A 14048-nucleotide genomic window follows, 5' to 3' on the forward strand; every position below is an offset into this window, starting at 1 on the left:
TTATGGTTTAATTCTTCGGCTGTTCAGAGCACCAATGTTAGCATTTAAAAGCTGCTGTGAAGAAAAATGCCTTTTTGAATTGGTAGTACCGAATTACAGAATACAGAACAGGAGCTCGTCGCATCTTTGCAAGGTGGTGACGGAGGGACGAACCAATCCAAATTTTTCCACCCATTATACCTGTAATGGAGTAAAATGGTGAAGTCTAACACACAAGAAAAAAAAATAGTGAAGGTACAAATGAACACCCACAAAACAGAAAATAAGTGAACATTGTAAGAAAATAACTGGCAGTATGATTAGATGCGAACACTGTTTGTCTAAACTTCCTACGAAAGTTAGTCTTTTGTTGAAGCTAATGAAAACGATAGTGCTGTAAAACACTGCCGTCTGGTATTAGTGATATCCTTTTTCACCGATGTGTGAATGAGTGAGCAGTGCTTTCGAAATGCTCGCTGGAACAAACTGCGAGAACAGACTTCAGACAAGAGTAAATAAAGCCACCTGCCTGCCTTGTGTGAATTAAATAACAAGAGCAGCTTAACGCGACGGCCAAGGATCTGTGTACATCAAAAACAAATTGTTTACGGGATGGTGCTCGAATAAAAATTATTTTGCCTAATTGAGTTCGCGTACGTAAACAACGAGAGGAAACCGCAAAATTAGCAATCAAGCCCGAAGCAGCGGAACGAAGCGGCTTCATTCGGAACATTTCAATATCGGATGCGATAATAATCGTCCGTGGTGTTTGCGAGCCTGGTACATTAAAACAAAATATTTAATATCGGCGCTGTGGTGACATTTCTGGATATTAATACATATCAGCGACAAGTGTAGACTGTCAACAGCAGGCGATAATGTTCTGACTAACGGCGAACGCACTTCCAGCAAATACTCTCGTGTTGCCTCGAATGCTGAATCTGAAATGTTAGCGGCCTGAGACTATTACGCTTGACCATAAGAGAACTGTAATTAATGCCAGGCTGAGCAGAACAGAGCACTGATTTAAGCCACTGGACTGTCATGAAAGAGGAGCAGGGTTCAAACCTCTTTTCGGTAGTCCACATTTAGGCTTTCATGGTTTCGCTAAATTACTTGAGGAATATCCGTCACGGTTCCCTTTGAAAGGCCACGACTGATTCCCCGCCCTTTTCTAGTGTACTCCGAGCTTGTGCCACGTCTATGCTGACCTAGTCGTAGTCTGCCTTGCTTTATGAAGCTTCCAATTTTCACGCGCGGACAATGAGCCGACGGTAATATCGAAATGTTTTTAAGCGAATGGCTAGTATCTGTTCAGTAAGTTTAACTTAAAACAAACCAGACTATTCAATTTTATAGCTATCTAATATTGGCCTTATAATTACAGAAATCCCAATCGCTGCTGTGTTTAACGTATTTAGTCGTTTATTGGTTTGGGTAAGTCTATTTCGCCTACAATGCCATTTTGTGGCTGTCTGCGAATGATACGCAATTTCGTTTGCGTTGTTTCTATTCTTATGTGTAGTTATTGACAATATTGAGTGATTGCGCAATAGTACGTACGTCAACTAGAACCCGTTTATCTAGTTGTCACCTTGCACGTGTTCGCCACAATTGATTAAAGCACAGAGAGGTGGGGAAAGAAACTGTCACCTATTATAACCTATAGGCGACTAAATGAGACAGCAGGAAACTACCGCGATTTTTCAGTCGTGCCTGACTGTGATCCGAAATAGCTGCAAGACGGAAGTTTTAATTCAGGTATCATTCAGTTAGCCTGGAATTCAGAGAGGGACAGCTGATCATGCCGATCCTTCTCGTTCGTTTTAAGATATTCCTGTAAAGCCGAAGCTCCTGGATACAACCCAATGCTAACCAGTCTGCCTTCAAAGTCTCAATTTTCAGGTTTCTAAGAGCAATCCTGGAAGTTTAAAGACCACGTTCGGCGTCCAATTTCTTGATTCTAAGCTCTGAAGTATATGGATTGGGACTTTTAAATAATAATGGAGTTACGATAACAGTTTATCAATAAATGAGCTTTTAATTTACGGAAGTATAGGCGTTTATCCGTGGTTTTCTTTTTTCCCAATTCCAATCTTCCGTTGCCTGGTTCACTAAGAATGTCCTACAAGGGTTATGGTAAAGGGCGATCAAAAAGAAACCAGCCGGAGGCATAATTATAGAAACCAGTACCTGTACGTTAGAAGTATTGACCCTGGCTGTCGAGACACTTGTCCCACTGCGACACAAGGAGGTGAATGGCTGTCTGATAAAATTCCCTGGGCTGCGATGTTAACCAGTTCCGCACGTACAGCTGCACGTCGTCGTCCACGTGAGTACAGAAAGGTTATGCTGACGTTCTTCTTTGACCAAGACTCACTTCCTGCAGCACTGGACAACAGTGATTGCCCAGCGTTACTCGCAACCCTTGACCACCTTTCGCCTAGTGATCAAATCAAAACGACCAGACAATCTCGCCCGTGGGGCCATTCTGCTCCGCGACAATGCAAAGCCTCATACGGTCAACAACAGTCGCGACACACCTCCAAAAAATCAAATGGGAGGTTCTCTGCCACCCTCCCTACGGTCCAGACCTCCATCCCTGTGATTACACCATTTTTGGTCCCCTTAAAAAGGCTGAGGGGCAAACGATTCACCTCTAACGATTTACGTTCCTTTGCAACAAGCGCAGTGCACTGTCTGACATACTCTAACGGCTTTAAAATCAGGCGCGTTGTGACGCAACGCGTGTTCAAGGTACAATTCTGTTTTTCATACATTTCACGGCACTCATGAATGATGTACTGAACCACGCTGATGATGACCACTTATGATATGCCAATGGAAATTTTCTTAGCTTACAAAGGCTCCGAAGCTGCAGGAAACCTTAGCCAGAAGTAATAAATGACAGACTGTAATCGGCAATGACGTAATCGCAGCTGAGGCACTGAAGAGGGACTCCACACAATGCAAACAGGTTCTGCTAATCACGAAGTTTCGTCTCAGTATTAATGTGACACCCAATAATAGCGTAAGAGGTATTTTCTTTCTGTCATGAACCTAAATAAATCCGCTTAGACGTTGAAAATCTTCATTCAATCTGTGGGCAAATGCTAGTATATGGTGGCACTGTGAAGTAAAAAGCTTTGTCTAAGTTAATAGCCGCACTGGATGAAAAAGCGCTGAGTTTGGTGGCTTTGGTTTGTCTCTTCCTCTTCCACATTCTGCAATTATGTAGTTCCCTTTATACAATAATGTCGCAGGCACTGTCTTGCATGTGTGTGTCCATACTGGAGACACGTCAAGAAACTGGACCTTTTCCATCTGAAACTTCTCATGTCCTTTCTTGAGGCAAAGATGAGTGTCAATGCCATCAATCCACTCATATCAATGAGAACAAATATGTCAGGCACTGGTATAGTTCTGATGAAAATCCATGTCAGGCGACACAGCGGATGTTAAGCGCCAAGAAAGATGGACGACAGGATACGGATGTTAAGCGCCAATGAATGTGGAGGATAGGAAACATTTATGTACAACACATGTTAATACGAGCACAACACTTCAGAGCTAGAACAGATGACTGCTTACCGAATAAACTGGCGCTATACGATAAATAGCGGAAGTGTACACGGCAGTAAGATTGCGAATGTTATCCGACAAGCAGACTGCTACAGGAAGTACTGAAGTAACAGCACTTCCTGAAGTGCAGTACAAACAAATTGCCAGAATGCTCTAACTGCAGACGCTCCTTCAGGCGGGAACTATAGCTCATAGGCCACGATACATCCCAATATAGAACGAGGGCTTCTTTTGGTTCGAACGTGGGAATTTTCGGAACGAGTTTCGTAGACATTTTTCTCATGTTAAATTTGATATCTAGAATTTCCTTATGCATTTTTGTCAATTCCTACAGTCGCAGCAGTCTATAGAATACTCGCCCGACGATCAGCTCGAATGAGATCTATTTTTTTCGATATTTTCATTCGTTTTTGATGTCGAGGAGCATCCCAAACATGTCATCTTGAACCGTGATCAGCGCATTCTTGTAAACGCTTGAACATCTTAGAAACTGGCGTGCGTGATTAACTGTCTTCGCCATATGCGTCTTTTCGTAAATGATAAGTTTCAGCAGCATGAAACTTCACAGTAATTCGTTGTGCTATTATTACACATATCCCTTTTCCGGTGAAACAAAATAATAGCTTTTACACGAACTAAGGCGAGGGCCACAGTGATGTGTCTACGGACAGCATAAATGCCACATTCGACTGAGAAGCTGTTGGACGATCATACTTGGCACATGCTTGCTTACTCTGTGACACCATCAATCCGGATATTTTATAGCCATAACCTGTCTCTAAACTCTACACCCGCCCCCCCCCCCCCCTCCAAGAATTTCATACATACCGGCCTCCCATTGTCCTAAATTACTCTTCACAGCCGAAGTGCTCTAGTGTTGGATGGTGGGTGGAACAACGTCTAAATTAGCATGTAAACATGACGGCCAGTAGTCTTGGGCGAAGACCGGCCGCCACGAATGTGCCAGCGAGACGCGCGGCTGAGGTGGCCCGTGGCCGACAAGAAGCTGACCTGCGGCCGCTCTCTCCCTTCCGGTTTGACGTCACACCGAGAACAAGAAGCAAGACTGCATTCTAGGTCGCAGGGCGCCTGTACCTGCACCGAATCGAATCGGAGGAACCGTTTGCCTATTTTTCAGCGACCGATGAGAAAAATCGCGACTCAGTTACTTCGAAGTATTGAGGGTTGTTCGGTGTAAGGGTCGCTGAGCTAACGCTCTTCACTCAAACTTGAGACTATTCTGACATTTCCCCACTCGTAAGTATCTAATTCATACATAATAATCTCAGAACATAAAACTCTCCTTTTGTGAAATACGTATTCGCCACAGGCGTCGTTGATTTGCTAACTGGTAAGTGTTGTTAAAACATTTCGTTCACAGGGGTAACATGCGTTCCCACTGCACCACCTCGCTCGGTCCTCCCGTTCTCTTCCCTTAACACTACCGTCTTGTTAAGTTTATTTTATTCGTAATTTAGCAACGTAGGAACTTTAAATTCTGTGTCATATTACATTTTGGTATATATTTTATTTATTAGCTTCCTTTTACACCTGATCAGTTTGCGATGAATCACGAATATGGCGTTAAGAAACTATTTCACGCCTGATGTATCTCCTGCTCTGGAAAATCTGAGATACCATTTAACTATTTCAGACATTATTCTTCCCAAACAAGTCGTTGAAGACAATTTGCCACTTCTTCCTGTCTCCACTGAGCCTGTTGTAAGGCTGTATGATTTTAACAGAGAGAAAAATTTAACACTGCTTCGAACCTACGAAGAAATACATTAAGATAAGGGCATTACGACAAAATGAAAGTTGGCACTGTTTAAGCACTTTCAAATCAACAGCAGTTAAGTACGCAATTGAACAACATACTTTAAGGTTCCGTTTTGTCAACTGCGTATTTTATGGGCGTAATTTTCCATGGTTTAAATTAATGACCTGTAAGAACAGAAAAAGCGCAATGTGTAAACATATTGAAGGCAAACACGTGTCTGAATATTTGATAATTGCGGAAAGCTGAAAAACTGTAGCAGTTCCTGCAACAAGCGCGGCAGTTGATCAGAATTCTACCCGGACTGAAAAAGTTCACACTGCGTTTTGGTGGGAAGTCTTTCACAAGTTGCCTTTTCATCTTAGTCCAAGCAAACGGTGTTCTAGATTTCCTCAGTTTTAAGGCAATTCTGCGACTTACTGCTATGTTACAGTACCTCCGTCCCAGACCCCACGCTTAACTATTTTTAAGTTTCTCATTTCCGAAACATAAAAATCTGCGTAGTTTTTGAAGAACGAAGAGACCATACACTCGTCTAATTTTGGAAGGTTTTCACTATCATTCATAGAATTACCTTCAATTTCTACTTAAAGTTGTAAATGCGTTTTCAATCACCAGATAAATAAACTATTTGCAGACAATGTACGGAAAAACTGTAGTAACTTCGGCTAACACTCCAGCAACAGATGCGTGGTCTCGTCTTACTCCTAGCCTAGCAACAGCACCTCCGATCACAAGACCAAATCTTTAAATTTAACGATTTTTAGGCTTTAATTACATAAAAAATGACTTTTGGGATAATACTGACCGAAAATGTTATCTGAATGATTTAGAATAACAAAAATGCGAAACATACTTAACACACGAAGGTAGCCTATTCAAAAATACCAGATTATAATGTTGCCAGACGTGTTACATTTTCATCACGAAACGAATGGTCTGCTCAGCTTCTCATCTGTCACGTCGAACCGGCAGTGAGGTTACGAGGCGAGAGAAGGCACAATATGGCAGTTTAGTGCGAAGAACACCGGAGTGTTTTAACTAGCCAATCTGAATTGAAACCGTGCCTTGCTGCATCAGAAGTACATGTTGTAATAACAGGAGCAAACGTGATTACGCTGGATGTTAGAAGAGTATAGGACGCAGCCAACAGTGGGGGAAACTACAAGATAGAATCTCTGCGTTCACAGTAATGCAACGCAAGTCTTGCAACTGAGGCACTGAAGGGAGTGCCGCTGGCAGTATACATGGTACATTCAGATGCTTTGGATAAAATTTTGTAACTGAGCAATACGAATAATAATTCCGTCTGACACACAGCAGTTGCCACAAACTAAGCAAGGAACAGAGAATTCCAATTAGCACTCGACTCCATGATGGATAACTGTGCCTGCAGTAGTAATGTGATCGTCTAACTACACAAGATTTTTCCTGTTCGCTGTAGCTTGCCCTCTGTTGCTCAATTTAAGCAGGGGCGATGAAGATTTCGGCTCACGGGCCGTGTAGCTTCGGTGCACATCTCCCCCAACGCCACGCCACTCTCACTGAGCAGAGGGGGGAGGGACAAGGGGAAAGTACCAACGCGCCGCATTTAAATGGCAGTGCAGTCGCACTGCGTAAGACTTCATTCTATATTTCACATTTCCCAACGACACAGATCACAAACAAAACCTATTTTCAGTTTTATTCATTCAGTTGTGCAGAAGACTTTTTATATGGTACAAGCTGTCGACTTACGGACAGGCGGAGACAGTTTCACAGATTCTCGCAATTAAGTTGCCACATAATCTTATACAGTTAACTGATCGAAAAAGGTCTTACACACATATACCGCTCGAAATTGTGTAGCACTTTTTCAGCCTCACTATGGAGACGTGAAAACTACCTTTGGAAAAGGATGTAGAAGTCTGACAGTTTTAACGTAGAAGGATTGGTCATTAAAATTTGAATTACCCTGCAGATCGATCAGTTCCATCTGCACCAGTTTCAACTGAAACGGGTCTCTAAATAGCTCGACAACAGATGTGAGACAGTGTCCTAAAAACATTTAGGAAACTATCTTTGTACTTCTTTCAAGGCCACAATGAATTCTTCAAACCTCCACTTCCCTTAACGGCAGACAGCTTAGGCAACTGAACTCAGTCTGTCAAAATGTCGCCCTTCTAAAGCGCGATTTTCTTTTTAAAAGCATCTCCGTCGTATCAGAAATACGTTATTTCTCACTTTGCAATGTCTTACTGCTGATAGTGTGCAGTGAAGTCCGCTTGAAATGCGAGGTCTACAGTCCTTCCCGGATGTTCTGATTTCCGTCCCTGCACTCCTTTCCCTTCATAATTTCAACACTAGCGTGTATTAAATCGAAAAATCGTTGCTAGCTTGCTTCCTGACTTAACCCATGTACTTTGTAGTTACTCGCTCAATACCCACAAACTCGCTCAATACCCACAAACTCGCTCAATACCCACAAACTCGCTCAATACCCACAAACTCGCTCAATACCCACAAACTCGCTCAATACCCACAAACTCGCTCAATACCATGGAAAGAGTGTCATCTGACAGTGGAATAATGCGCGAGTCGTCTGAAATTTTACTGTTCATACCACCAATATCTTCACGTGCTGCATACTTTTAAATTTTGCACTAAGTAGTTCTTGATGTACTGAGCAATGAATCCCATCTATCAGTCTTTATTCTTTGCTCTTCATTGTCAACTATTTAAACCCTTTCTGCTTGGTCTGTAACATCGCTTCCTAGCAAATTTGCAGCACCAGTCGTTTAGGCGACTGCGTAATATGATGTATTAAGAACTCTCATGCCTCTCTTCTGTCATTCTCATTCATTTTTAACGGTCTTTGACAATAGATCGCTAGAATACCTCTTTTCGTGCAAACAACCACTGAACCTTCGAACGTCCCCTTACCACGAACAAATAGCGAAGGGCAAACAGCGGCAACACCGCGATTCTGCCGAACTGAAGACATTTGTGCCGACCGAAAAGTGCCACACCGCAATACGAAATGAAATGTCTCGCTGTCCCTGGTACTTCCGGGCAGGAACGAGCGAAGGTGATACAGACAGCCTTGGCCCGGTGGCCGACCATGATTTTAAGGAACGTGTAAATACATACTTAACACTAATCAACACTCGACTTGTATCTAAGCAGTGTGTGACGATGACGTCTGATGCGTCTGCTATTTGATGTTTAGAACTATTTAGTTTTTTAACAGTTCCAATGGTTTCTCGAGGGGACTGCAATTCTCATGAATATCACGTTCGTAGTCCACAAACCTCCACAGTTCACAAATACAGCTGCCGTCTTCAATGAAGGCGACTCGTTAACATCTAAACTGTACAAGATAGTTAACAAATAACTGGTAGCTATATTGTCTCGACGTAATTGACTTCACTAACTGTGTGTGTTTAGGCCAAGTTCATTTCCTCCTGCTTACCGTGTTAATTACCAAGTGCATATTAACGGCAACCTCCTTCCATTCTATATGAGCGCAGACGTTGGTCAGAGGGCACTAACTATATAACGTTGCTCATAGCGCACTAAGACAACGTTCTGACGACACGTTAAGGAACATCTACTACGCAGTTTTCGGCAAGCTCTCTGGGATAGTGATATAGTTTATTTCCATCAAAGCACTAACAGCAAGCGATTAAAGCGTCAGTGACGCCAATAGAGTACTCAATACGTCTTTAAGTATATTAAGGAACCTTCGGGAACAACGCAGTCTACGGAAGCCTAACACGTAATCATTTCCGGTTCATATAGCGCACATGAAATGCCAAACGTGCAATAAATGCCACTGACTTTTAACCTTCTATTTTGCTCGGCTGAGGGAGAAAGCAGCCGTGACATTAATGAATTTGCGATGTAAGGCGCAGATACACGAGATTCAACGTAACAGGTCTAAACAGAAAGAGCAACTCCGCCGCCGTTCCAGGTATACCCATTTCTTAGGTTTCGTTTCAAGACTGTCTTTGCATGCACACACTGTCCTGGTCTTATGAAGCGCAATTTTTGTTCCACGTCATCCCGCTTTTGTAGGGCAGCTGCTGCAAAGTTTCTTTTCTGTTTACTAACTTTGTGTATGTATTGGTTACGTGTCAGTTTTTGTTGCTCTATGACCTATGCTAAGGAATAACGTCACTATACAGAAGCTGCAGTAAAAAATCAATTAGCACCTGTAGTATAGTGGATGTTGTCACGCACATGGGTTGAAGTTACACGCTCAATTATACTTCCCGTACCCAAGTATAATTACATCGTTGAAAATCAACATTTCATTCCCTTTATCACAAAGTAGAGCGAAGATAATTTTCGACTATAGGCCTACTGGTAACCAATAATGACTAGTCTAAATTAACATCCTAATTCCTTTGGCAGGAGGACCCATTTGACTATTACGCTTTTAAATTTTTTCGTGACAATCTGTGAATCAATTTGAGTCATGTTATTCATTAATGCCACATGTCAGCCACACATTTCTTGCCCGCAAGCAATGAATACAATGCTCTAAAGCATTGTATGTTCTGTGGGTTCAGGTACACACTATCCCTACCGTGAGCTCTTACCAACTGAAATCTGAACTCATCTGACCTGGCTACTGTTTTTCAGTCGTCTAGGATCAACCGATATGGTCACGAGCCCACGACGGGCGCTACTCGCGATGTCGTGCTGTTAGCAAATGCACCGTGCCGGTAATCTGTTGACATAGCCCATTAACGCCAGATTTCGCCGCAGTGTCCTAACGGATACGTTCGTCGTACTCCCACGTTAATTTCTGCGGTTATTTCGTGCAATGTTGCTAATCTGTTACAACTAACAACTCTACACAAATGCTCCTGCTCTCGGTCGTTAAGTAAAGGCCGACGGGAATGCTTAGAATTTGGTGTTCTCGGCACACCGTTGACACTGTCGATCTCTGAGCGTTGAATTTCCCAGCTATTTCCGAAATTCAGTGTGCCACACGTCTAGCTCCGTCTACGGATTCAAAGTCTGAACTTCCGTCGTGCGGCCATCACCACGTCGGAGATCTTTCCACAGTAATCAACTGAGCATAAATGACGGCTCGGACAATGCACTGCCCTTGTGTATCTTGTGTTCGCGATGCTACTGCCATATCGCTATCCCATGACTTGTCACCTCGGTGTAAATGGTAGGATTGTCGGCAGATAGTATTTGTAGGAAAAGAGACGTAAATCTGTGTGTAAGAGAGGAACTGGGAGACTACGATTTCTTTGCTTTTTGTATTGCACATGATTAGAAGCGCACGTCAGTCTATGTTACTACATTGTGTTTTTTGATCTTTACAGAATATAAAATGCGTTTCCTTAATATGAAAATTAGTTGATAGTATAATTCTGCGCTATTATATAAGTAAAGCAATTACTTTTAATTTAAGCACAGTTTACATGCGCGACACAAAAACTAGTTATTTTTGTTACTTTGTACTCAACCGACTTTTCTTCATCCCGATCAAAGGCAGTAAGTTTCCTGCCGAAGTTCTTTCATGAATAACTTAAACATGTTAAGTTCGAAGTATTGAAGCGATGTCTGATATATTTTTGTTTTGCATAATCTATGTTATTTTCATTTAGTTTCTACAACTTGCCTCCGTTTCGCATTGAAAATGAACAATTTACGAACAAAACTTGAATTAAACATTAAGGAGTTCAATTATGCTTTAAATACTGTTTACTCTGAAGTAACTGCCTATAGTTTAACTATGTAGAACAAATATGTTCCGTAAGTTACCCGGCCCTTCATACATCCTCACTCTGTTTCTAGACGGTTTACCGCTAAATAATGAGGCGCTGGTCGCATATGTAAAGAGAAAAGATCGTTATGAGGTAACGCCTGATACACTCTTACAGTACATATAACGCGGTACTATCTTAACTGACCACAGCTACTAGGGAAACTACCGCAGTCTACACTTGTTATAGTCTACGGTAGCCTGCGGTAGTTTTACGACTAAACAAAACCGAACGGATGTTACTGTAGCGTGCACTTATTTGTAATCCGTAGACGTCCTCTTTTCCTTCAGTTGTGTCCGAAGGGTTTAAGAAGGGGTAGTCGGTTGTTATATGCCGTGTCCGCCGTCAGACACGGCTGGACTGTCATGAACACAGAGAGCGCCAAACGACAAGAACAGTCCCAAATTCTTCACCACAGTCTTTGTCAGTCGCCCCTGAGTGCAATTGTAACACCAAAGTCACACGGATGTCTTATCAATCCGCCGTAGTTACGCTCTGACGCCTTAGAGAGCTTTGGGAATGGGGACTGCATCCAGCTTCCGCCTGGCGTCAGATAAATAGTTCGCAAATTAATCTTTATGCGCCGACCGGGTGTTTAAAAGGATGCACGTCTACACTCGGCTACTCACCAGTTATCGAATGTTGTCACCTTGCCGCAACCACCGTGTCGCAGTAACCGGCTTATGTCCCCCGTATACATATGCTGCAAGACTCAAGACTTTGATACTGCCACCGAGAGCAGAGCCAGACGGGAAGTACTGTTAGGTTACTCGTCCTCACGTAATTAGGTTTAGACCAGTCATCACAAATTGAACCTCAGTGGCACACCGTATCATCGAACAAAAGCTGAGTATTTGTACATAGTCTTTTAACAAATTACTTAATGTTATCTATTGTTACCGACGTCATTAAATTTTAATCTGCATTCCGGTGTGCGAGCATGCCACCTCATTACAGCAACAACTGGGCGAGTCAGAAAGGACGCCCCTTTTCAGTTAGCTATTTTCACTACTGGTGGGCGCGCAGGTACACGTTAGCAACAATGCAAGGGAGTGAGAGATCCACTTACAATGGAGAAGTGGAGTGTGCAAGACCTTGTCCGTGTGGTTCAGCTTTACACTGAAACGAAGTCAATCGTAGCGACCCAATGAGCTTCCCGTAGATTAAACCGTCGAAGACACGTCCCAGATGGCAATACCATGCGGCATTGGGTAGCTAAGTGGCGCAGGATGGATCAGTGCGTGATATCAAGTCTTCTGGACGAGCCCAAAATGTGAGGACACGGGGAAACGGTACAGGCACGGGCATCGGTTTACCCGATCTGAAGGAGCCCGATTTCTTTCTCTGGCGTATCGTAAGTCCGAAGTTTTCGAAAATCACCCTGCAAACATCGAAGCGCTGGAGGCCAACATCCGTACAGAAGTCGCTAGTAGTCCTGTTGCTGTACTGGACAACCTTTTGCGTTGGAGCTCCATGGCTCGTCTGCGTGAATGCTCCGACTAAAGGCAGCGCTCATTGGAGTGATGTGATGTTTAGGAAGTGAGTGCTATACGCAGCATTAAACTACCAAGACATAGTAACACGTCTGCATTTTTAGATCATGAAGACCTGTGTTAATAAAGTTTTTTGTGAACAGTTGGAAAGTCACGTTCTTCTGGATCGGTTTGTACTTTCTATGGTAGGCGGTTCGCTTCCTGCTATGTTTATGTTGGGCGCCTAACACATTTGGTAAATTACAGTATAAAACAGATCACACACAAGAAACGATTCTATCATATATAGTTAGACTGCATTACATAATTTTCCGCATGTAAAAGCAGTTGTAATTCTGGGTGAGAGCAGGACAAGGAAAGAAAGAAGGTAGGTAGAAAGGAAATGAGGTAGAGAGGGAGGAAACTGAACGAAGGCCGGGAGGGAAAAGAAATTAAAGTATGTTCAAATATACGTTGACATACGTCATTCCGTAGTGTTCAGAGCTGAAACAAAAACAACGCAATGGAAGATATCAATAAATGGCTGTTTTCACTACAGTCTAAGCCGAACGGCAATTTAACAGTGCTCGTGAAATCTACAGAGTATTACGAGGGGGTGAACGTATGCAGTACTATGTGCAATAAGGTCTCTGTGTGTCTGCTGGCTACATAAGAACATTTCAAATACTAAACAAATCTGCGGACGTGTAAGTAACTAACACGACTTATTTCCTTAGTATTTCTGAAGTGTGAGAACTAGGAGATTATTTAATGGAGCATTTGTCGGTAAGGATGCACAGCAGTGACAACCACTTGCACTCTCGGATCAAGATAAGGGCATTTTTTGTAATTTTAACGAACTGCCTATTACTAGTGTCGCACCCGCGAAATGCAGAGTATTCTTCCACCTAAAAAGGGGCCTCAATACGCTTTTGTTACTGTGTCCTAAATAAGTATCAACATTTAAAAATCATGCCCCAGAAAGTGGAATAAAGAGAAGCAAGACGGCACCACGATGTAAGAATGAAGATAAGTGCATTCCTTTCGTTGGAGCTTCCGCTTACAGGCAACGGATATCATTAGGAAATATTCGTAATATACTCTTCTCTGCTGTAACTATTAACATGATAAATAGTGTAATAGTAACCAAATCGGCTGCTTCAAGCGTCAACTAACACGCAATTTTTTGGAAACAAAACGCTAGCATAAATATAGAATATTATTGAAACAATGTTCTGTTATGGAGGGTTAAGTGGGCATTGTAGTCTCCCAATACCAAAGCTGATTAAACTTACTGACAGAAGGCTTCTTTGTTTTGGAGACTTGTCAGATACTCAGCTTACCTGAAACAGAAGGAAATAAAACGTCAATAACACAGATCAGATATAGTACATAATAAGCGTTCAAGGAAGCTTGGGTATACTTTAGGGGTTGCTATTTATCAACGTGACTTGCTTATGAGAAGATTCT

The sequence above is a fragment of the Schistocerca serialis genome, chromosome 7, assembly GCF_023864345.2.
Source record: "Schistocerca serialis cubense isolate TAMUIC-IGC-003099 chromosome 7, iqSchSeri2.2, whole genome shotgun sequence".
Taxonomy (NCBI): Eukaryota; Metazoa; Arthropoda; class Insecta; order Orthoptera; family Acrididae; genus Schistocerca; species Schistocerca serialis.